General features: G+C 38.9%; 2 long non-coding RNA genes across 2 annotated transcripts in view; both read left to right on the plus strand.

The window, feature by feature from the left end:
- Positions 1 to 24,250, plus strand: part of LOC125339852 — a 124,726-nt gene that overhangs the window by 87,338 nt on the left and 13,138 nt on the right. The window lies entirely within an intron of this gene.
- Positions 537 to 19,396, plus strand: LOC125339854. Its single transcript, XR_007208644.1, has 3 exons — positions 537 to 1,257; positions 12,434 to 12,439; positions 19,384 to 19,396. It is a non-coding gene; the product is annotated as an uncharacterized LOC125339854 (long non-coding RNA).

Genomic DNA, 24,250 nt, shown 5'->3' on the forward strand with positions numbered 1-24,250 from the left:
TAATACAGCTTGAAGTTTGTTATTGTAATTCCTCCAGCACTGTTCTTCCTGCTTAGGATTATTTTAGCTACTCGGGATCTTTTATTGTTCCATGTGACTTTTTGGATTGTGTCCCCTATTTCATTAAAGAATGGTGTTGGGATATTGATGAGTGTTGCATTGAATTTGTAGCTTGCTTTGGCAGTATTACCATTTTCACGATGTGAATCCTCCCAACCCAGGAGCATGGGAGGTATTTCCATTTCCTTAGTTCTGCTTTAATTTCCCCTTTCAGGTTTTTAAAGTTCTCATTATAGAGTTCTTTCATTTCTTTGGTTAAGGTTTTTCCTAAGTATTTTCTGTTTTTTATTTTTTTGGGGGTGGGAGGCTCTTGCAGAAGCATTTGCTTTCTTGGTTTAAACCTCACCCTTCACATTTAAACCAAATGTTTTAGTTGAATGGTTATCAGCATCGTCAATATGTTGTCTAGGCAGGTGCCTTTTGTTGTTTAGGTTTTCATTTACTATGTGTTCAGAAAAGAAATCATGCACGAACTGAGAAAGGACGGAGGAGAGATGCAAGTTGGAGGCTCTTCTTCATGTTAGTGACATGCATGCATCATGAATCTCTTTAATTCTTGATTAAATTTTGTGATTTAGGTGGAAGACCTTCCTGTTGTTCACCTTTAAATATTCTCTAACATGTAGAGCTAACAGTGATGGATTGACTAATATGTAATGAATACAGAATCAGGGATCTGAAATAAATCTTGAAATACTGCCTTTGATTTCCTGAATCTTGGAAGGACTATAACTAAGGAGTTGAGGTTCTGAAATTTAATAAAAAACATTTCACTAGGATCAGTAGATATAACATTCGTACAGATATTGTATAGACCATAGACTACTTAGAAAATATCAACAACCTCTTATGGAATCATAACCAAAGACAGGAATAGAATGTTGCCACTGTCCTGAGGCCGTCTCCATGCACATGTTTACTTGCCTTTTATTAGCCAGTTCTCCTTGTTTTCTGAGTTTGTCTTAGAGAATGACACATGGAATTGCTGTTTACTTTTTCCAACTTTTTAAGGGATTTATTACTAAGTCCTCCTAATAAAGCTTATAAAAACCTTCTGTATGCAAGAAGTTTTCCTTCTAGTCTTGGCATTGTTTAAATGCAGTTAGTGGCTGAAAGTACAAGCATATCACTTAGAAAAGCATTTGATTGCACCGAGTAGAAGAGGTTTGGGGAGACTGCTTGGTGTCTTTAAAGTGGGTGGAGCGTGTTGAGCGGAGACTCTAGATTGCGACGGATTCAATTCGTCTTTCATGGTGCTATAACAAGTCCAGCATAGCCACAGACTGCTGTGGAAATAGATAGCAAACAGCTACTGAAATGCAATTCGCAATAAGACATCAGAGAAATGATTTAATAGGAATATAATTAGGTTTTCTAGGGAAAAAAAAATGACTACTGCCATTCCTGACTAGACACTAGATCTTTAAATATACACCCCAGTGCTTTACTCATAAAACATAGGTTTCTTCTCTTCATTTGGGCCTATCTGGCATTGCGCTCAGACTTATTCCTTACGCTGTTTTCTTATACTTGGGTCATTTGTTTGTTTTTGTTTTATTGCATTTTGAATTATTAATCACTGAGAGGATACTTTAGTGGTATGAAAGGAATTATAAACATCATTAAAACAGTGCTGTGATGAAGAAGTACACGGTGCTTTCTGCATCGGAAAAGAAAATTTTCCCCTGGGAGAACAGCTGGAAAAGTATAACAATCTATGGTCAGATTACTGAAGCAGAAGAAACAAACAAACCTAGAAAAGGAAAGACAAATACAAATGTCTACAGACATATTCTTTCCAAAATGAGAGACAATCCCCCCAGCGTGTTTAAATGAATATTTATTAGAATTAGAGTATATTCAATACATCCCTATCATATTTATATATCCTATTCTTCATTTTTATTTTTCGTTGCCCTTTGAGCTCATTTTACTCTAAAGCCTATCCGCTCAAAAATCATGCCACCAAGGCAACAAAGCTACCACCAGCCTGAGATGTGACAGTCCACAAAGAGAGATGTTTTGGCATTCTGAGGCATAGAGGACATTAAATACGAGGTCAGACAGCATAGGTCTTCTTTATTTTTAATCTATAAAGCATAGATGGCAGTGTAAAAAATATCACTAAGCAAAATGTCTTCAGCCTGTAGCTTTGGATATCAGTCTACAAGGTTTGCAGTATATTTCATTGCTGTAAATTTCACTCTTTCACTTTTGCATTTTGAAAAGTGAATCAAAGAGTTTACCATCTGCACATTTATTTTTTTTTTATTTTTTTTTTCTCAAATTTTTATTTTCAAACTGACGTACAGAGAGGTTACAGTATCATACGTTGGGCATTGGATACATTTCTTGTACTGTTTGTTGCCTTGTCCCTCATGCCCCCCTCCCTCCCCCCCTTTCCCTCCCCCCCGCCCAGTTGTTCAGTTCACTTACACCAAACAGTTTTGCAAGTATTGCTTTTGTAGTTATTTCTCTTTTTTTACCCTGTGTCTCTCGAATTTGGTATTCCCTTTGAATTTCCTACTTCCAATACCAGTAAACACGGTTTCCAATATACTCAGATAAGATTACAGAGATAGTGTAGGTACAAACATAGGAGGGTGATACAAAACATCATCAATAATAGAAACTACACATATACATAGGACGTTGAAAGTAGTTATAACTGTGATATATCACTTGTTTCTACAAGGCCTTCAAAACAGAACTCACTCCAATATTTCTCAAACTCTTCAATGAAATTGAAAGAGAACGTTCACTGCCAGACTCATTTTATGAAGCCAGTATAACCCTCATCCCAAAACCAGGCAGAGACTCATCACGGAAAGAGGACTACAGACCAATCTCCCTGATGAACATAGATGCAAAAATTCTCAACAAAATTCTGGCCAATCGACTTCAACAAGTCATCAAAAAAATCATACACCACGATCAAACTGGATTCATCCCAGGGATGCAAAGCTGGTTTAATATACGCAAGTCAATTAATGTAATCCACCACATCAACCGGAGCAAGGTAAAGAACCACATGGTTTTATCACTGGATGCGGAAAAAGCGTTTGATAAAATCCAGCACCCATTTATGCTAAAAGCCCTGGAAAAACTGGGATTCCAGGGAACATTCCTGAATATAATCAAGGCAGTTTATGACAAACCAACAGCAAGCATAACTCTAAATGGTGAAAAACTAAAGCCATTCCCTTTAAAATCAGGAACAAGGCAGGGATGTCCACTCTCTCCCCTGCTCTTCAACATAGTACTAGAATTCCTAGCCAGAGCAATTAGGCAAGAAGAGAATATAAAGGGGATCCAAATAGGAAAAGATGAAGTTAAACTTTCTCTCTTCGCAGATGACATGATCCTATACCTAAAGAATCCCATAGACTCTACCCCCAAGCTACTAGAGCTGATACAAAACTTTGGCAAAGTTGCAGGATATAAAATAAACCTTCAAAAATCAACGGCCTTTCTCTATGCTAACAACCCGAAGACCGAGGCTGAAATCAGGAAAGCAACTCCTTTTGCAATAGCCCCCAAAAACATAAAATACCTAGGAATAACCTTAACCAAAGAAGTGAAAGACCTCTTTGAAGAGAACTTTAAAAGCTTGAAAAATGAAATTAAGTCAGAACTAAGAAAATGGAAAAACCTCCCATGCTCCTGGATTGGGAGGATTAATATAATCAAAATGGCAATATTGCCAAAGGCTATCTACAAATTCAATGCAATACCCATTAATATCCCAACACCATTCTTTAATGAAATAGAGGAAGCAATCCAGAAATTCATATGGAACAATAAAAGACCTAGAATAGCAAAAACACTCCTAAGCAGAAAGAACAGTGCTGGAGGAATTACAATACCCAACTTCAAGCTGTATTATAAAGCTATAGTAATAAAAACAGCTTGGTATTGGCACCGGAACAGGCCTGAAGACCAATGGAACAGAATTGAAGACCCAGAATTAAACCCACAGAACTATGCCTACTTAATCTTTGATAAAGGAGCTAAAACAATAGTATGGAAGAAAGATAGCCTCTTTAACAAGTGGTGCTGGCAAAACTGGCTCAACACATGCAACAAACTAAAACTAGATCCTTATATATCACCCTGCACCAAAATCAATTCCAAATGGATTAAAGACCTTGAAATCAAAACAGGCACCCTGAAGACACTAAAGGAAGGAGTAGGAGAAACACTTGGGCTCCTTGGCACAGGACAGAACTTCCTTAACAAAGACCCTGAAAGGCTACAAATCAAAGAAAGGTTGGACAAATGGGATTGCATCAAACTCCAGAGCTTCTGCACGGCAAAGGACATAGCTCTCAAGATAAACAGAAAGCCCACAGACTGGGAGAAAATCTTTACCGGACATTCAACAGACAAAGGCCTCATCTCTAAAATATATGCAGAACTAAAAAAATTACCTTCTTCCAAAACAAAACTGCAAAGAACCAACAGCCCCCTCATCAAGTGGGCTAAAGACTTACAAAGAAACTTCTCTGATGAGGAAATGAGAATGGCCAATAGACATATGAAAAAATGCTCTACATCACTGGCCATAAAGGAAATGCAAATCAAAACAACATTGAGATTCCATCTCACCCCAGCAAGAATGTCATATATCAAGAAAACTAATAATAACAATTGTTGGAGGGGATGTGGCCAAAAGGGAACCCTACTTCATTGTTGGTGGGAATGTAAACTGGTTCAGCCACTCTGGCAAGCAGTATGGAGATTCCTCAGAAGGCTCAATATAGAACTCCCCTATGACCCAGCAGCCCCACTGCTGGGTATCTATCCAAAAGACCACAAACAAAATCACAGTAATGCCACCAGCACAACAATGTTCATCGCAGCACAATTTGTCATAGCGAGAAGCTGGAACCAACCCAGATGCCCCTCCATAGATGAATGGATCAGGAAAATGTGGTATATTTACACAATGGAATTTTATGCCTCTATCAGAAAGAATGACATTGTTCCATTTGTAAGGAAATGGAAGGACTTGGAAAAAGTTATACTAAGTGAAGTGAGCCAGACCCAAAGAAACATGGACTCTATGGCCTCCCTTATTGGGAATAATTAGTACAGGTTTAGGCAAGCCATAGCAGAGCATCACAAGGCCCAATAGCTATACCCTTAGGAACACATAAGATGATGCTAAGTGAAATGAACTCCATCTGCACATTTATTATGAAACATTCTCTGACTTCAGAGGCAACTCTAAATAGCATCCCAGTGATCTTCTTAGAGTACATTGTTTAGCCTGTTAAAATGTCCCAGGCTTTATTATCCCTCACTGGCACAAAGACCAAGAAGTTTAGAGAAAGTAATGTTTGTCTTGAAAACCTTTTGTTCTGGGGCTGTACCCAAGAGCCTTCTTGTTCTACCATTGAGCAACCCTATTCCTATTGGAAATGGTTTGACAGAATTTCTTCAATTAAAATATAATAACTTGTACCTTATTTTTATAGCAGTGATAATTTAGAGTGTAACATCTGCATAAAAGTAATCATAGTAAATTGCCTTCCACACACTTTGATATTTCCTATATGTAAAAATAATAGAATGGTGATATTTGTATGTAATTTGGGATAGGGCTCAACTGCATAGAATACATTTCTTAAGCCATACTCTGGTGGCTCACGCCTGTAATCCTAGCTATTCAGTATTCTGAGATCTGAGGATCATGGTTCAAAGCCAGCCTGGGCAAGAAAGGCTATGAAAGTCTTATCTTCAATTAACAACCAGAAAATGGAAAGTGGTACTGTGGATCAAGTGGTAGAATGCTAGCCTTGAGCTGAAGAGCTCAGAGAGAGCACCCAGGTCCAGAGTTCAAGCCCCATAACTGACAAAAAAAAAAACCCAACAACAACAACAAAGCAAAGCACCACTTTTTAAAACACTTTTTCACTGAGACAGATTCAGGGGGAAAACCTAGCTTTTATATACATTTACCAGGGATCTAGCCTTCACCCAGCTTACCACTTTTCTGTCCTTATGAAGTAAGCTTATCTTCATGGTCTAATGCAGCTGTTAAATCTTCATTTTAGACAGGAGACCTTTTTAAAAAATAGCAAAGAAAAGCACACAGTCCCAACTTCTCCATGTGATTTTATCTGTCTATAGTTGGAGCTAGAGCATGTCATGGACAACAATATGACTAATTGAAAATTAGGGTTCTTGTAATGAAGGTGGAAGGAGAAATGGCATTGGAAGGCTAATGCCTCCCTTATAGGTGGGTATTTTATTTCATAATTAAGCTGGTTGAGTTGCTGGAAGGTTAAAAGAAACATACATTTTACTTGATTTTATCTTGTTTCTTTCAATGTAGAAGTAATCTCACTTAGTGCCTTTTATATTTAAGATAAATTGCTTGTAAACACAGCTAGTAATTTTTCTGTTCTTTGAAAACCTTGGCCAAGTACTGTTATGTAATAGTCTTAAAGAGGTTTTGGGGTTGAAAAAAAAAGAAGGATGTTAATTTAGTGCATCAAGCAACTCTTAGTATTACAGGCAACTTTTAGGGTGCAATTTTGGCATGTCACAAATTCTCCTTGGACCTACATGAAAAGCTGCAAAAGTGTACAGCACTCTCTAATAATACTTAGAAATTTGACAATGAGATTCACTACTGCTAAAGGAAGACCCAGCCTTTTATTTTTCCTGACAAATAAGCTGGAGGGTAGAATAACTAACAGACTACTGACAAATAAGACAAGAAGACCTTAAATTGTCAGATGTCAAATGGTAATCATTATAAAGTTAAAGCCTGACAAGAGCTTTTAGGTATAGGAATCTATTCCTAAGGAAACAAAGGTCTACTTTATTCATGGATGAAAGGAGACATTTTATCTTGTCTCTTTCCGCGCAGAAATAATGCATTGAAGTTTGTGAGGATAATAAACAAGCGTTTTGAATGTGGAAAGAGCAAAAGTAAGGAATCAGAAGCAAGACTTTGAAGTGGTATCTGTGTAGTAGGGTGCTTGAATCATAGCAGTTTGTTGTAAAGTCTACTCTGTATTCGCATAGAAGACAAATTACTGATAAGATAGGCAGTGCATTATGTCTGCTGCCTAGACTGTTGGCAAACCTTGTGAGTCCATTTCAATCCATTTAAGTATTTGATGATTTGATTTGTCCTGTTATCAAATCGATTAAGATCTGAACAGCTGTTGTTTCCATTTGTTCAGAGATATGAATGCTTTCCCTCTGTATTACCAAAATTAATGAAAACACTGGGTCCCAAATTTTAAATGCCCTTATTTCAAAGTCATTCTTAAAACACTAGTACATTTATCAGGCTTTATGGAAGGTGCCATGTTCTAGAAGTAAGGAAAACTTGACACGGTTTTTGTAATGATGAAAGATTAATAAACGAGTAGTGGGGAAATGAAGAGTAAGAACATGTGGTATTTCTAAGTGTGAACTTCTTTTATGATCTATGTTTTATCAGGCACTAGTTCACACTCAGTGGTGCCATTTGTCCATGGGTCAAGACACCCTTAGGCTACAGGAGTTTCTTCAAAGCATGGGGCCTAAAGGGTAGAGACACCGGCTAACCATCAACAAAATAGCTAGACTTTTGTGTGTCTGGAGTGTTGTGTTGATTTTATCTTCCTCCCTTAAGATAATACCCAGTAGTGGAAATACTGTCCTAAGTCACTATGCTGAGAAGCTCACGGATCTGCCTCCAAGCTCCACTTGAGACTTCACACCGCGACTAGTGTGCTCTTGTAACACCCACACGTGATCTAGTCACTGAGGAAGAAGACTAAATACTCACTATGGATTATGAGACTCTTTGGGCTCGGCTCCTGTCCTTCCGTCTACTTTAATTTCCACTTCTTCCTACTTGCAGAGTTCCTTGTGCTCTGGATATACGTAACGACGTATAGATTGTTGAATCCAACGTGCTCTCTTCTGCCTCAATAGCAACCCATGGCTGTATCTTCTCCTTGGGGATGCTCTTCGCTGCCATCCAAACAACCTGGTCCTTAGCTTAGGTGACACTTCACCCCCAAGAAGCTGTGAATGCTAAGTTTCAAGGTGCAGAAACCCCAAGGTTGATTCATATAAATGAAACAGAAGGACAATTCCTTCTCCTAGATAGGGCAGGAAACTTAGCAAGTAGTGTGAGGATGGAAGAGGGTAGTCAAGGACCAAGTTTGCTCAAACCTTATCTCATGGTGCTGCCTGATTCAATCCCTTTTCTATCTGTACTTGCTCCACTGTTTTCAACGCTCTGGCTTCTCGAATCCACTGGCCCTTCAGGTTGCTTACTTTTTCTTGCCTGCTTTTTGACCCTGATTTTACATGAATTGTTAAAATTTAATTTTATTGTCAAGATGATGCACAGAGGAGTTACAGTTACATATGTAAGGTAGTGAGTACATTTCTTGTCCAACTTGATAACCCTTCCTCATTTTTCCCCTACTTTCCCTCTTCCCCAATCCTCAGCCCCAAGTTGTGTAGTTCATTTCCAACAAATTGTCTTGTGAGTATCGTTGTTACATTGCTTCGCCCTTTGTCCTTTGTAATTCAGATAAATGTATATCCAGGGTACCAAAATCAAATACAATGACAACAGGAGATAATCAATAGGGGAACAAACAAAAGAAAAAAGAAATAATTTCACATAGTACATTAAAATTAACAACAGATATAAAAAAACCTCTTGTTTCCATTTCTTGGAGTTTATTTCTCTTAGCATCATCTAATGTGATCATATGTACATAGCTATTGAGGTATCGCCATCCTCTGCTAGGACTGTCCTAGACATATACTAATTATTACAAATGATGAAAATCATGGAATCTATGTTTCTTTGGATCTGGATTACTTCAGTTAATATGTTTTTTTTTTCCCCCCAAGTCTTTCCATTTCCTTATGAATGGGGCAATGCCATTCTTTCTGATGGAATTCCATTGTGCATATATACCACATTTTCTTGTTCCATTCAAAGATAGTCTCTTCCACAAATGATGCTGGCAAAATTGGTTAAACACCTGTCGAAAACTATGGTTAGATCCTTATATATCACCCTGCACCAGAATCAATTCCAATGGATCACAGACCTCAAGGTAAAAGCAGATACCCTGAAAAACATTACTGGAAGGAATAGGAGAAACACTAGGGCTCCTTGGCACAGGTCAAAACTTTCTTACAAAAGACCCAGAAATACAACAAATCAAAGAGAGGTTGGAGAACTGGGCTTGCATGAAACTGCAGAGCTTCAGCATGGCAAAGGACATTGCCAGCAAGATAAATAGAAAGCCCACAGGTTGGGAGAAGCTCTTCACTGGCCATACAACAGACATGGCCCTCATATCTAAAATATACTTAGGGGGCTGGGGATAAGGCCTAGTGGCAAGAGTGCTTGCCTCATATACATGAGGCCCTGGGTTCGATTCCCCAGCACCACATATACAGAAAATGGCCAGAAGTGGCGCTGTGGCTCAAGTGGCAGAGTGCTAGCCTTGAGCAAGAAGAAGCCAGGGACAGTGCTCAGGCCCTGAGTCCAAGCCCCAGGACTGGCAAAATAAAATAAAATAAAATAAAATATACTTAGAACTACATGAATTTTTAACTTTATCAAACATCTCTTTGCCCATTTCAAATTCTCAGGAGGGATTACAGATGGATCCAGTTAAGTCAAGTTATAGCTTATATGGCTTGTACTTTTCAAGGTTAACAGGCATCATCAGTGTATTATTTTTTCTCTATTCCAAATCCCATTTTATTGAGCTCCTAAAAACACATTTTCCCTCACCCTTCACTTATAGTCTAGGACACAACACTTTTTCCCATGTTAGAGACTCTACTTAAAATTATATATTTATTTTCCTTCAAAGTTAGTATGCTAAAGAAATGTTTAGGCTTTTGAATGGATATGACCTTAAAATGATGATAAAACGTTTTGTTTTGTTTGTTGCTGTGATCTTAACTCTACATAAGGAAGAAAAATTGCCATAGAATTTTCAGAGAAAATTTTCACTTTGTGTTATGGAAATGTATGTTACTTGAGTGAGCTAAAGATAGTAAAAATACATTCAGGCTAATGCCATTAAACTCTCCAGACATCTGAAGAGTTCTTTGAGAAAGCTTTTGACAGTAAGGGGCAGGGTTTTCTAGGAAAATTCATATCAGTATAAATATCCTGAAGAAACTCAGTTAGCAGAGTAATATTGTCTTTTCTCTTAAATATATATAAAACAGCCTACAATATCTTTTTGATAGTCTTGAGAATTTATCTTATATAACACCAGATCTGCATAATAGGGAGAAAAAGCACATTGTGAAAAATATATAGATTTCTGCCATTGAGATATACAGAGCCAAATAGCCTGCATGAGCCTCTCAGAAAACTTCTTGCCTCGTGCTAGGATTTGCAGGAGATATAGATTGATCTTCTTTGTCAAAGCAGAGAAGAAATATGTAAAATTTTTTTTGACCGAATAGGTTCTCTTTATGTCTCCATTATCATCTTTTCCCCCTTTCTCCTTCCTCTAGTTCTTACACTCGAATTCTAGTCATAGAGCTTGATTGCAATTTACTTTTCCTATTTATAAACTAAAATATGGCTATCCGGGCTGCTTTGTCCCTCTGATGATTTTTGAGAATCTGAAAGCGTGCCCTACAAACTTCCTCACCATAGATCAGTGAGACAGTTTTGTGGCATGGTATGGGCAGCAAAGGGAAGAAAGTTGACAAATCTGTGGCACCTGCCTGAGGGCTTTACCACTTCCCTTGTAGACACCTAGGGCCTCCTGACCTCAACACTGAGTTTACAGATTTGAAGTTATCCAGGTGCCAATGGCTCATGCCTGTAACTCTAGCTGCTACTCAGGAGGCTGAGATCTGAGGAAAGAGGTTCAAATATCCAATCAAAAAGCACAAAATGGACTTTCTGGCTCAAACAGAACACTAGCCCTCAGCAGGAGAGCCAAGGGCCAGTGCCCAGGCACTGAGTTCAAACCCAAGGATGGCACACACAAAAAAAGACTTGAATTGAGTCCTCATGATGATTTAACCAGCCCTTCAGGTTACACTTACCACCATGAAAAGTGAGAAAGCAACAGTTTCATTTTCTATTTTCTTTTTTTTTGTTTTGAAATTCATAATGTGGGGGGTAAAAAAATGCACAAAATATGAGCATAGTGCTTAGAACACGTTAGGTACTTTGCAAAGGCTCGTTCCATCTCCTTTTAAGACAATATCAAAGGAATCTGATGGAACACTGAAGAAGATACCAGTTAAATATCGTGGCAGTTTATAGCAGGAGGAGCCATGCTTACTTCTGTTGGGGAAAGAGAGGCGTTTCCTGTGCAGAGCTATCACTGGAAGAGGTGATGGGGGGCAGTGAGCCCCAAGAGCAGGACTGGGCATCTTACAGACCCTGCTCTTACAAACCTTGTCCTCAAGTCTCCATTTCAGAGCCAAGCCACGTGGCGCCCGCATGTTAGCCTCATGTCCTAGAGATGACTGTGGGATTGCTGTGAAGCAGTAAAGCCTCCATGCACTCACCCAGTTCACTCACTCATCGTGTCTATACCTGCTTCTCTCCGACCTTGTCCTGGGAGCAAGGGCTGGGGCAGGGGATGAAGTGGCAGCAGAACACCTCCGGGAGTGGAGGGATGAAGCTTTGCCGGCCTTGTTGCCTAGCTTACATGCCACTGCCAGGGCAGACACAAGTTACTGGAGCTTTCCCTCTCTGGCTAGGAAGGAGATCCACATGAGAGAGCTTGACTGAAAGAAGCTGCACGGTCCCCATGGGACATGTTTGTTGTTTGTTTGTCATGAGATGCGGAGGCCCAGTCAGGCTGGGAGTCACAGTTTGTTTTTCCAGACCAGGTGATGGATCAGTGACTGCTCTAGGCACATGCTCTTATTCAATCCGTGTCAACTCACGTTGAGAAGCACTTGGAGGCAGTAGTGGGGCTTGTAGTATACAAGGCTCACATAACGTGCATGGATTCATTCTGAAGAGGAGCACTGATGAGTCAAAAGGATGGCAGGGCAGGGGGAAGGACGCTCTGCCTGCATTAGCATCAGGCACATAATTCAAGTTTCAGCCACAGTTGGCCAATGACCAGTGGATCTCTATTGCCATTAACGTTTTAGTAGATAACCGTCTTCTTCTTAGTCTATTGATTATTTTGTTGAAGATCCTCCTTCAGGTACTTAGCATTGGTTTTGTGCCAAAATTATAAGGTTTTTGGTAAAGTACAAGAAAATTATCCCTTGTTGATGTGTTTTAATAATGGAAACAATTAACAAAACTGGACCTTGTCATAGATAGCAGAAGGATCTTTAAAGATATGGGAATGAGCCACCATTTTTACATTTTAGGGAATGTTCTTTACAGACATGTGTAATCTATTCGCAACCCTCCCCCAATGCACCTAGCACTGTACACTTTCATTAAGATGACTGCTTTTTATGTGTTTGATCAATGGTTTAGATGCTATACTTTTATCAGTGTGGATTCTGCTAATGGTTTTGTTTTCAGTAACTTAATTGGTAGCTAGTTTTCTGTCCTTTAAAATAGTTTATATGTTGAACAGAAATTTGAATAGTTTCATCAAATAAAGTCATTGATATACACACAGTTTTCAAAAATTGTGCTATTGCCTTTATAAAAGACATAGGTAAATTACTTGACAGTCCCTGTTAGATGCATCAGTTATCAGAAAGTATGCTTTGACTGCATCGTTTATCTCCTTTTATATATTAAATAATTACACTAGGCTCAAATTTGCCTTTTTGCTACTATTATGTAAACTAGTTTTAGATGGGAAATGAGTAAAGCATGCAGAACAACTAGTAGTTGTGGCATAATCTCAGAAGGTGATGTGTGCCATGCCGCCTTTGCTTTCTTTGGCCTGTTTGCTGGCATTGCTCCTGCAGAGGGCCAGGCGTGGACAGTAAGGACATGGACAACCTGGAATACACTGGCGTTTGGACGAAGGGGCCAGGGAACCTGAACTGCAGGGGCTCTCCTTCACTCATCACCTTACAATGTGTCCGTGTTAGCCACTGACTTAATAGGAACTCTGATGGAGCATTATTGGAAGGAGATAGGAAGCACAGAATAGCCTGATGTTGGAAGACTGTGGATCTAAGCCTAGTTTGTTTGTTTGTTTTCCAAAACCTCAAAATGTTTGGGAAACTCTATCTCCGCTAACAAGTTGGCTGTGATGCACATGGTTTTATCCTCAAAATGATTGTACTCCCAGGCTGGTTTCAGATAAAAGGTATAAGCCTCTAAACAATATTAAAAAAATAAAGGGCTGGAGTTGTGACACAAGTGGTAGAGCTTAAATATGACCAGAAAGAAAGAAGGAAGATGGAAAAGAGGAAAGAAGAGAAGGAGGGAGGGAGAACAAAGGAAGGGAAGTGGGAAGGGAGGGAGGGAAGCAGGGATGGGAGAGAGAAAGAGTAAAAGATAGAAAGGAAGAGAAAAAGAGAGACAGAAAATAAGACAGATACAAAGTCCTAGATTCGTGCACGTGCAATATTCTTCATTACTGTAGAACAGCCCAGATGTAGTTGACCCAATAAGGGAAGACCTAAGAAAAGAGTCAGGAGGGACAGGATCTTGGAGAGAGCCTGTGCTTAGGGCAGGGATTATTATGATACATTATTATTCATTACATCTCTAGTGATTCTTCATCTACTACAACCCAGTCCCCCACCCTGCTCTCCCCATGCAAATACACTTGCTTGGTGCAAAGTGATTGAAACTTCTACTCCATGCTTGTCAAGGTTTTCAAAGTCAACCCTCACTTTAATCAGAAAACGCACATTTCAGGGACATAAACAGGGTATTACACCTGAGCTGGTAGACTTCAACATCTGTGCTTCAAGCTCCTCCAGAAATGCTAGAATTTGAACAGAGTTATGTTAACAGGCTTCCAGATATCAAACCAACTATAGGAAGGTTTAAGGGCGACTCTAATCCTGAAAAGGTTTCGCCGGTGACAGCTTCTCTGGTCATCAGTGTCCTGTCCACTTAGATCTGAGCAAAGTGGTTTAAGTGAGAACAGCATTGATCTAAGAGCAAGGGAACTCTCCCAAATTACACGTGCTTCTCTCATCCTCAAGGCTCTACGTAGGCCTGAAATGCAGCATTGGTAAAATTATTTTAACTTGAGGGATTTGATGCACGATTCTTGGGTCCAAAAACTCATGATTTTCTCAGTATCCAAAATAGACTCCAAGATATCCCCATGTTCCTACTGTGCATTTTCACCGCTCAGAAATACTTGGGAAGAGCTCCGTAGGTCGACCAAGTCTAGACTTTGACATGGCATGGCAAGATTGATTTATGCCAAGCACACTGCCATGATATGGCAAGATGGACCCAGGAGATAAGAGTGCTTTCTGTCTTCCTGGTCTGTCCTCACTGAAGAAACATTTCAAAGTAAAATGTGCAGAATCCTTTCACTGTTATTGTCTGCCTTTGTTCTCTCAGGATCCCTAGGAGGTAGACAGGAGAATAGGTTTTGCTATTTTTCCTTTAAGTATTTGTAATTACAACGAGAGCTGGAAAATTCAGTGGCACAGCAAGCATGAACATAATGCATGGGCACCAATTCGCTTCTTCCAAAAGCAAACAGAAGAGTTTTTCCCGACCATTAGTGAATCTACATTTATAGAGTACTTAAGTCTATTTCTGTTACTAAATATAAAGGAAAGAATTTGCCTCTTTAGTTCCCCTCAATTAAGTGATGTTTTTGTCAAAATCCAGTCTAGTTAGTAAGGAATGCCCACAACTATCCTGAAAAAAAAAAATAGCTCGAATATACGTATTTTTTACCTCCAAATATTTCTATATTTTCAATGGAAATGAATAAGTAAGTAAAAATTAGGATGAAGAGTGGGGTATATCATTTTGTTCACAGATGCTTGTTTGCTGTGTTTCCTAACTGAAAGCATTTGTTTTATTTTGGAATAGGAAGTTATGGCTCTGTACTTAGATTGACAAGTTAAATAGAACCTAGCCAGTTTCCATTAAAAGGAGCAATGTATTGGTCGAGATAGTAGATTAGTGGAGGGTTTAGCTTAAAAGCTGCTGTGGAAATATCAACAACAAAAATAATGGCCATTTAATCTTACCAGTGTCTTAGTATTTACTTGCAAACATTTAGTTATTTTTCTAAAAAGGAGGACATTACTTAAAGTTTTCTATTGGTTATTGGAATGTGTTCCCTCAAGCTTTCTTTTGACATGCAACATAGAGAAAAGTGCCAAACTCTTGGATGTTATTTTAGTGCCAGTAAGTTATTTTTTTTAAAAAAACTTTTTCCTTTATTGTCAAAGTGTGGTACAGAGGGGTTACAGATTCATATGTTAGGCAGTAAGTACATTTCTTGCTCAAGTTGTTACCTCCTCCTTCATTCCCTCCCCTCCAATAACTTATTTTTTTTAAGATTCTACTTCATCTAGTTATATTTGTTTCTATACTTAATGATTTGAGTTCATAAACAAAAGACCTTTCCTGGGGCTGGGGATATAGCCTAGTGGCAAGAGTGCCTGCCTCGGATACACGAGGCCCTAGGTTCGATTCCCCAGCACCACATATACAGAAAATGGCCAGAAGCGGCGCTGTGGCTCAAGTGGCAGAGTGCTAGCCTTGAGCGGGAAGAAGCCAGGGACAGTGCTCAGGCCCGGAGTCCAAGGCCCAGGACTGGCCAAAAAAAAAAAAAAAAAAAAAGACCTTTCCTGGAAATCCTAGATGATCTAGTGCCATCAATTTTAGAGTATGTGGTTTGAAAATGGTTATCATAGAATGTAACTATACAGCAAAGGGAAAAACTATGTATTGTTTCCACAATAAAAATTACAGAAAGCAAGAATCAAGGTAATCTTATTTAGGTTGTCCACATGCGTGGAATACCAGAGTTGTTGTCTTTTTCCCCCAGAAGAGAATAGTTTACAAATCAAATAGCACTCAAAGGCTCGTAGACGAGGTTCACAGAGCCCATCTGTATGGGCTTTTATAGGCAGGATTTCAAAACAAAACAGAGAAGTCACAGAGCAGCTGAATATTTGCTTAGTTTTGGTAATGGCGTGGCTGCCTATGGTTGGTGGCTTTGACTTGGGTGATTTTATACATCTAAATTATGTTTGGTTTGGTTTGGTACCTCTTATTATCCAGGACCTGGAGACAGACTCCAGGTGATTGTCACTGATCTCCTGTTTAACGGTAGGAATGCTGTATCGGGTCAGAAACAAGGATTAAGCTGAGGATCTGCTCCCGTTTTTACCTGCTATCTTGCTCCTAGAACACCGGTTATGTATTTCACCCTTTTGAGAGGTGGGCAAATTGTTCCCTGGAGAACTGAAAAAGCACAGAATGGGAATAGGTGGCCACTGAAGGACTCAAGGAGAAAAAGTCACCTAAGAACCCAACCTCCAGTGAAGCACAAGACAGCTAGCCTCACTCTTAAGTACGAATCCACAGCCAGGAGTAGCCAGACATTTAGGGAAGAATCTGACTTGAAAGAGAGTATTGAGCGAGGGAGAAATAGAGCTAGAGGTAGAGAGAGAAAGATAATGGAGATAATTTAGGAGAAGACCTTATTAAAGAAAATGTAAAAATATTTGTCACTATCACAAATTTTCTGGTTGAAATGGTCTGGTAAGATGAATGAGAAAAGGCCTATACCAAGTGACTTCCATAAAAAATCAGAATAAGAGCTCAGAGATAAAATTCTAAAAGTTTTTAGAGCATCAAGAGGAGAATTGGGAGATACTATAATTATGAGAAATAGAGTAATATCTGAAGTTTCATCAGTAGGAATGTAAGTAAGAAAATAGAAAATCAACCCAGGTATTGATGGCTCACTCTGTTGTCTTAGATTCTTGGGGTGTTGAAGCCTGAAGAATCACAGTTTGAGGCCAACCTGGGCAGAAAATACCATGAGATCACACCACCAATGAACCAGCAAAATGCTAGACTGGCGTGACTTAAGTGGCAGAGTGAGAGACATGATCAAGAAAGCAAGAAGAACCTCAGAGCACAAGTCCCAATACTGGCACAAAAAGAAAGAAAGGGAGAGAGGGAGAAGGAGAGAGAGAGAGGAAGGAAATAGAAATGTCATACCATTGATATTCTTAGAAGAATCCATAGCTAGTTTATAATGATCTATTCATCAAACGAAGGAAAGGAAGAAGATAAACATATTCCAAATATGATTCAGAAACTGTACTCTGTCTCTTGATTTCTGGCACAAAGGGAAGGATGGACATGAAAGGATGTGCAGTTGTATGATAGTACTTGTTTCAGTGGAGAAACATATTTAAATACTTTTAACAATTTAGATATTAATTTAACCAAAAAATTGTGATATTAGTCTATTGAAACACTGATGGCATAGACCTTAAATCCTCTCCTTTCAAGGAAAGTTAATATGCAGCAGTAGAGCTATTAACTGGTAAATCAAACATTAACATATTCCTACAAACAAAGATAAATACCAGAATAGTCTAAAAAGTAGCAGGGTTTGGGATGGATGTGCAGAAGATTGCTATTTACATCACAAATTTTTAGTACTGCTTTCCATTTCGCTCTATAAACTATATGACTCTGGTTTAAAAATATTTAATTCCTCCTTTTGTTTATTTTTATCATTTGAAAGGAACCATTTTTATTCATCGATTTCAGAGTCAAAGCATGTGGTGATAACGGTGCCAGTGAGGATGAGAGCATTAGGTAGCTACTCTAAGTTATTTACAGTAAGGAGTTAGCACAATTCCTCCTTTTAAAACTTGATGTTTATCTACATTTTCTGGAAACTCACTCTGAGATGTTAAAGAGCTTTGTCAAGTATTTCCTTGTATTCTTTGTTCCCATTTGTTTGTTTACCATTTATGGGTGTACTAGATAGAAGGATGAACTAATTGGAAGGGGCACAATGAAATGATAAAACTGTTTGCTCACTAGACAAAAAAAAAAAAGAGAGAGAAAGGCTTTTATTTATTTTTCTGAACCAAAAATTCTTATGAAAGACTTTACTTAGCAGTGTGTGAATAGAAGCAGACATAAGAATATGCACTGAAATCTACACCAAGATGGCCGTTGTGGTACGCAGCTATAATTCCAGCTGCACACGAGTCAGACATCTGGAGGACTGAGTGCACAGCCAGTCCAATCAAGCAACTGGAAAGATTTTATCTTATTCCACAGTCCAGGCAGGATCATACGCATCTATAATCCCAGCCACTTGGGAGGCTTAGGTCCAAGGACAGACCTAGACAGAGGTGTTAGGCCTTATTTGAAAAAACAGCTAAAAGTCCCCCCACAAACAAAAGAAAGAAAGAAAAGACTTGAGGTGGCTGGGGGTTGTTCAAGTGCATGGAATACTTGCCTAGCAAGCACAAGGCGTTGAGTTCAAGCCTCACACATGTACACCCTCAATTAGACAAATAAGCAGAAAAATAAAAACAATAAATATCTTCCCTATGACTGAAATAAATGCCTTCATAAGCCCTCATCCTACTAAGAAATTTATGCTTCGGAGTTATCCTTCTCTTCTACTTTAAAGTTCTCTATTTGGTAAATTCAAGTCCCGCTAAGGGGTAATTTCCTCCCTAGACACCTGTCTTTCTCAAGGGACTTCAGACATCAGCTAAGGAAGCAGCTTTCCTTCTGAGCTTCAACGTTGACAGGAAGAAGGGGATTGTGGTAAATAACTGAGGAGCATTTGGAACCTCCACTTGGACAAAAGTAATCCTATTCTTCTGTAAATGACTACAGGAGAGCACGTGGTCCAATACTAGCGACTTGCTGGGCTTTAACATTAGCTACTCAGCTGAATTTCAAGCTACAGCAGCTGTGGAACACTGAGTTCTGGCTTTTTTTTTTTTTTTTTTTACAGCACCTATAACGTGTAGGTGTGAAGGCATCCTTTGCCTTCCAAAAGTTTGCGAGAATAAAAAACAAAAACAAAAATAAGAAAAAAATCCATATGTGTTTATTAATATTCAGAAGGTAGGGAAGCTCAGCGAGGAGAAAGTCATAATAATGTCATAACTCATGATACCCAAGACTGGTCAGAAGCTCATAGAAGTCTTTTCCAAAAGATGAGAGGAATGAGGACTGTCAAAAGAAGAGGAAATCTCTTTTTTTTTGGGGGGGGAGCGGCTGGAGAGTAATAGACTTTGATAACATATGCTTCAGTGACTTAGAAAAATGCCTGCGTGACCTGCATGATAATTTGTAAATTCTCAGTTTGCAAACAAAATAGAGGCTGTATGACCAAAGTCTGTGCAGGTATGTTGACCAATCTTAGTCTGTGCTGTGACATAAAGTTAATGGAAACTCTGTTAATTGTTTAACTCCTTCACGTAAACAAGGGATTACCAAAAGAAAGCCTCTTCCACCATTTGATGAGTTCCTTTCATTTAAAATAATCAGCATACTAGAGCACTTTACTTGGGGGTGACAGTTTCAGAGTCCTGTTCCCTATAAAAATCAGATGATCAGGAAGGCAAAAAGTGAACATTGGTATGAAGACTAGATATTAACTGTCATTCAATCTCACATTCAAATTCATTTGTGGAACAAAGTTGAAGGGCGGAACCCACTGCCACTTGATTAGGCCACTGACTGCACACAGTGCTAGGAGAATAAAGAACTTTATTGGCACCAGGTTGACAGGAAGAGGATGGAAAGCTGCCTTCTGAATTCCATTTTTCCTAGCCAGGATCACTGGTACAAAAACTTATTTGGGGTTTCTGGAAAATTCACTTTTAGTCTTAGTCACTTGGGTATCAGAAATAGTCATTAATTTTTGCACTAATCGATTCTTTTGACAGGGTGTTGATGATGTCCACAGATCCCAACACATTGCTGTAAACATTAAGAAAGATAACTGATCAGGAGGTCCCAGGACTGGTGCTATTTGATGTTTTTTTCTAATTCTTTTCAGGCAAGGCTGACTTTATTAGTCAATCATTTGGGGAGGGAAGAATAGGGAGGTGAGATGGAACAAAAATATTGAAAAAATAACTCAGTAGTTCTGGGAACAGGTTGACCCATTCACCAACTTCAGAATGAGCAGAGTCTATCTTGGGAAAGCAAAACCAGAGTGAAGTCCTGTCTAGCTTTGTGGGAGCAGTAGAGCAAGGGTGGGCGAAGCTAACCCTGATTGAGGGGAACTCTGTTCATTCGTCAGATGGCCTCTCAATGAGACGGCCAACTCTGGTAAAAAGAAAGAAATTAGCAATAGGGCTGGGATTGTGCTTAGCGGTAGTGCTGGCCTACCATACACAAAGCCCTGGGTTTGATTCCTCAGCACCACATCAATGGAAAAAGCCAGAAGGGGCGCTGTGGCTCAAGAGGTAGGACAGCAGTGCTCAGGCCCCAAGTCCAAGCCGTGGGACTGGCAAAAAAAAAAACCCCATAAAACAATTAGCAAGAGTCCATTTCAACCAATAAGCCATGCCTGGCGGGAACCTGTATGAACCAGTGAGGCCATAGATGGCAAGACTACACTGTGAGGCTGGCTCAGGCAAATAAATGTGAGACTCTACCTGAAAAATGACTAAAGGGGGAAAAAAAAAGATTTGAGTGAGTGGCTGAAATGGTAGAGCGCCTATTTAGTTTCCGTACGGCCTTGAGTTCAAATCCCCATAGTGCATAAAAGAAAAAAAAAATGAAAGGAAATACTATTTTATATATAAAACTGTGCTCCCTTTTAGAAGTTTCCTCTAGTTTCATTAACTTATTAATGTTCTTTTGATGAGAAAAATTCAAACACAGGTTTCTCTAGCTTAAGTGAGTGAAACTCTTAAGTGATATGCATAAGAATTTTGATTATATATTGGAGTAGGTTGCATAATTAAGCTTAAATATTTTAATGATAGCTCTTTTGCTTTGTCCCCAGTGGATAATCATAGCTCAATAAAGAATTTCCCCTGTAGTGTTTTGTTTTTACATAACAAAGGAAGCTTTAATGAACCTTTATCTCATTATAATGCCATATCAATAGTGATTTAAATATCAAAATGAAAGGAAAAATAGGTCACAAGTTTCACTCTCCCTTAAGCAAGTAATTAATACAGCTTCATTCATTCATTCTATTTTAAAGTTACCATTAGTGCTAAGAAAATTTATTGATAAAAGATGTGAACCTTTTTGATCATAAACAAAATTATGAAAAAATAAGCAACTTCAAAAAATTCAGATACAAGCAATAAGCTAGGCCGCTCAAAATATTGACTAAATCAGAATGGAACAATCTGTAGTACTTGTGTAATATACTGAAAAATCTCTGGCCTCGAGTTAAGGTGAAACACCACATATATAATTATTTTTGGAAGATGGAATTTCACCACTCTCATTTTTTGTAACCTTCATTTCACTGACAAAAATTTTCAATTGTGTTTTCCTATGATTTTTTGAATTAACTCTATTGATATTTAAGGCTAATATTCATCTCTGTCACTCAACTTTGGTACTTAATCTTAGATGAAAGTACCGTGACTTAACATACACACTGCACCGTCACAAAAGAGCAGTCATTAGCAGGGTAGATCCATATTTTTCTAGATGTGTACCCAACACAGGTAGGCTAAGGCTGCTTCCCAATGGTGAATCATTGATTCCACTCTCTACCCCGGCATTATGACAAGGAGATGTCGGACTGGGCAAACATAGGCCATCAATTTTTAATGTATTCATACTGTTTCCTGAAAATTATCTTAAAAGATAATATAGTCAGCTTTATCTGATAAGGGATTACTTGGGGGTAATACTGATGAGTTAAAATTTTATCAGTAGAATATTGAGTTTTAACAGTGACATCATTGTATTTTAAATAATAATTAATATAATGCTTACGTAGTCTATCATTTCTTAAAGTCTATGAATTGTATATTTAAATTTATTGGGTTCTTTATGTTTTTCTCCTCCTCCTCCTCCTCCTCCTCCTCCTCCTCCTCCTCCTCCTCCTCCTCCTCCTCCTCCTCCTCCTCCCCTCCTCCTCCCCTCCTCCTCCTCCTCCTCCTCCTCCTCCTCCTCTTCCTCCTCCTCCTCCTCCTCCTCCTCCTCCTCCTCCTCCTCCTCCTCCTCCTCCTTTCTTCTTCTTCTTTCTCTTCTTCTTTTTTTGGGGGGGAGGGGTTGGTTCTGAGACTTGAATTCGGAACCTGGGCACAGGCTCTGAGCTTTCTTTACTCAAGACACACACTCCTACCACCTGAGCCACAGCTCCACATCTGGCTTTTTGCTGGTTAATTGGAGATGAGAGTCTCACAGACTTTCCTGCCTGGAATAGCTTTGAAACATGATCCTCAGATTTCAGCTTTCTCACTAGCTAGGATTATAGGCACCCTGGCAAGTTTACGAAATCTTTAGGAATATGCCACTACCAAAAGAAATAATATCCTGTGCATGGGGATTGTTGTAAGTACATTGTTGGCTTTATGGAGTATTTTTAATAATTACATTGTAATTATTTAAATATTATTACAATTAGTATCACAAAAGTTTTCTATCGTTATGATTTTGTTACTGAAATAGGAATAAACTTAAAATAACAGAAAGTCATATAAATTGTGATGGGAGTCGATTTCAAAATAAATTCTTGCATGTATACCAACTTTTAAAATTGCACTGCAAAGGAAATATTTTCCAGCAAAAAAAAATCATGCAATTTGTCTGCTTCAAAATAAATATCACACTTAATGGAATCAGGTACAAACAGTAATAAACCCAATTACTCATAATGCTTTTAGTACTTTTATAACACTAGGGTTCACATGGTACTTTTCATCTTTTATAATGCTTTAACACCAACAAATTAAACCTCTTGTCAGTACTCATCTAAGGAGACAGACAAGTAATATTACTAAGAACCTGTTTGTCTCATTTAAATCTCAAAAACCTAGATTAGTCTATCACTTTATATTCTGTTTGTCCCAGAAATATCTTAAGTGTATTTGGACTAGAAATGTATGTTATCTCCATTGCCAATTTCTTGTGGCAGTGCTGCAATATGCCTCTATATAACTTGTCGTAGCTACGACGGCCAGTACCTGTCAGTATTGACACAGAACAAGTGTTTCCTAATCATGTTGCCTCAGCCCTGATAATTCTGTTGTGCCATGGTTTCCATCGTATAGGTCCCCCCAAATCTTAAGTGCTGAAGGCGTGGTGCTGTTGAGAGGTGGTGGAAACTTTTGAAGGTGGCCCTGAGTTGAAGCAAACGAGTCAACAGCTTCCTGCCCTTGGAGGGGATTCTGTGACCCGGGTCCCTTCCTCCTGCTCTTGGCTTGTGCTGGCTTGAGTTGAGAAATTCTGGTCTGCCACACCCTCCTGGTAATATTGGCCTCCGAGGCCCAACGCATGGGACCCAGAAGCTATGGGCTGAAGCCATAAGCCAGATATTAATAGTCCCTCCTTTTAAGTTGTTTCCCTAGGGCATTTTATCACAATGATGGAAAGCTGACCAATATACTTTGGATTATGAATTATTTTACCTGTCTAGTGGGACACAATTCAAATGATCTAGGTTAAGATAGATCTGGGCTGATAAGAGTTACTATGTTTGCTGTCATTTGTGGTAGGAGGGGTACTTGAATTGGACACTCCCAACCCTGCTTTTCCTTGACTTTTCAATAATTACAATGTGTCTGCCACCTGAAAATGTTCTCACATGTGAAAGGTTGCTTGAAGATGAGATGTAAGTAGATGCAGAATGAATTATGCTAAATTAGAAAGGTAAAAGAAAAGTTGTACACTGTATTGATGAAGTGGAACCCGAAACGCTAATAATACTCTAGGATCAATTGCTCTGGTGCATTTTACTTTTCAGGATTCTCTCAGGTGGCTGTTTCTCACAAAAGCTTTTCACTAGAACACTTATTAATAATTTTTATTTAACTTGGGCAGAGGAACGCAAGTTTGAGGGTGAAATAGGAGTTAGAACCACGGTTTCTGACTTGAAGTGTAAGTCTGCACTCTTGTTTCATACCAATGCTGTCTGCCTGTTGGTTCAGAATGCCTCTCTGAGGAGACACCAGTCACGGGCGGGAAATGAGCACATTTCACACACAGTCTCTCTTATACTTACCTGCCTGTGCTATTGGGCAGGTGCAGTATATAAGACAAATTTATTTAAAGTCATTTCTGAATGTGTAACTGTTAGCTTGCTTTTGTGCATTTTTAATGAATTCC

The sequence above is a fragment of the Perognathus longimembris genome, chromosome 22, assembly GCF_023159225.1.
Source record: "Perognathus longimembris pacificus isolate PPM17 chromosome 22, ASM2315922v1, whole genome shotgun sequence".
Classification (NCBI taxonomy): domain Eukaryota; kingdom Metazoa; phylum Chordata; class Mammalia; order Rodentia; family Heteromyidae; genus Perognathus; species Perognathus longimembris.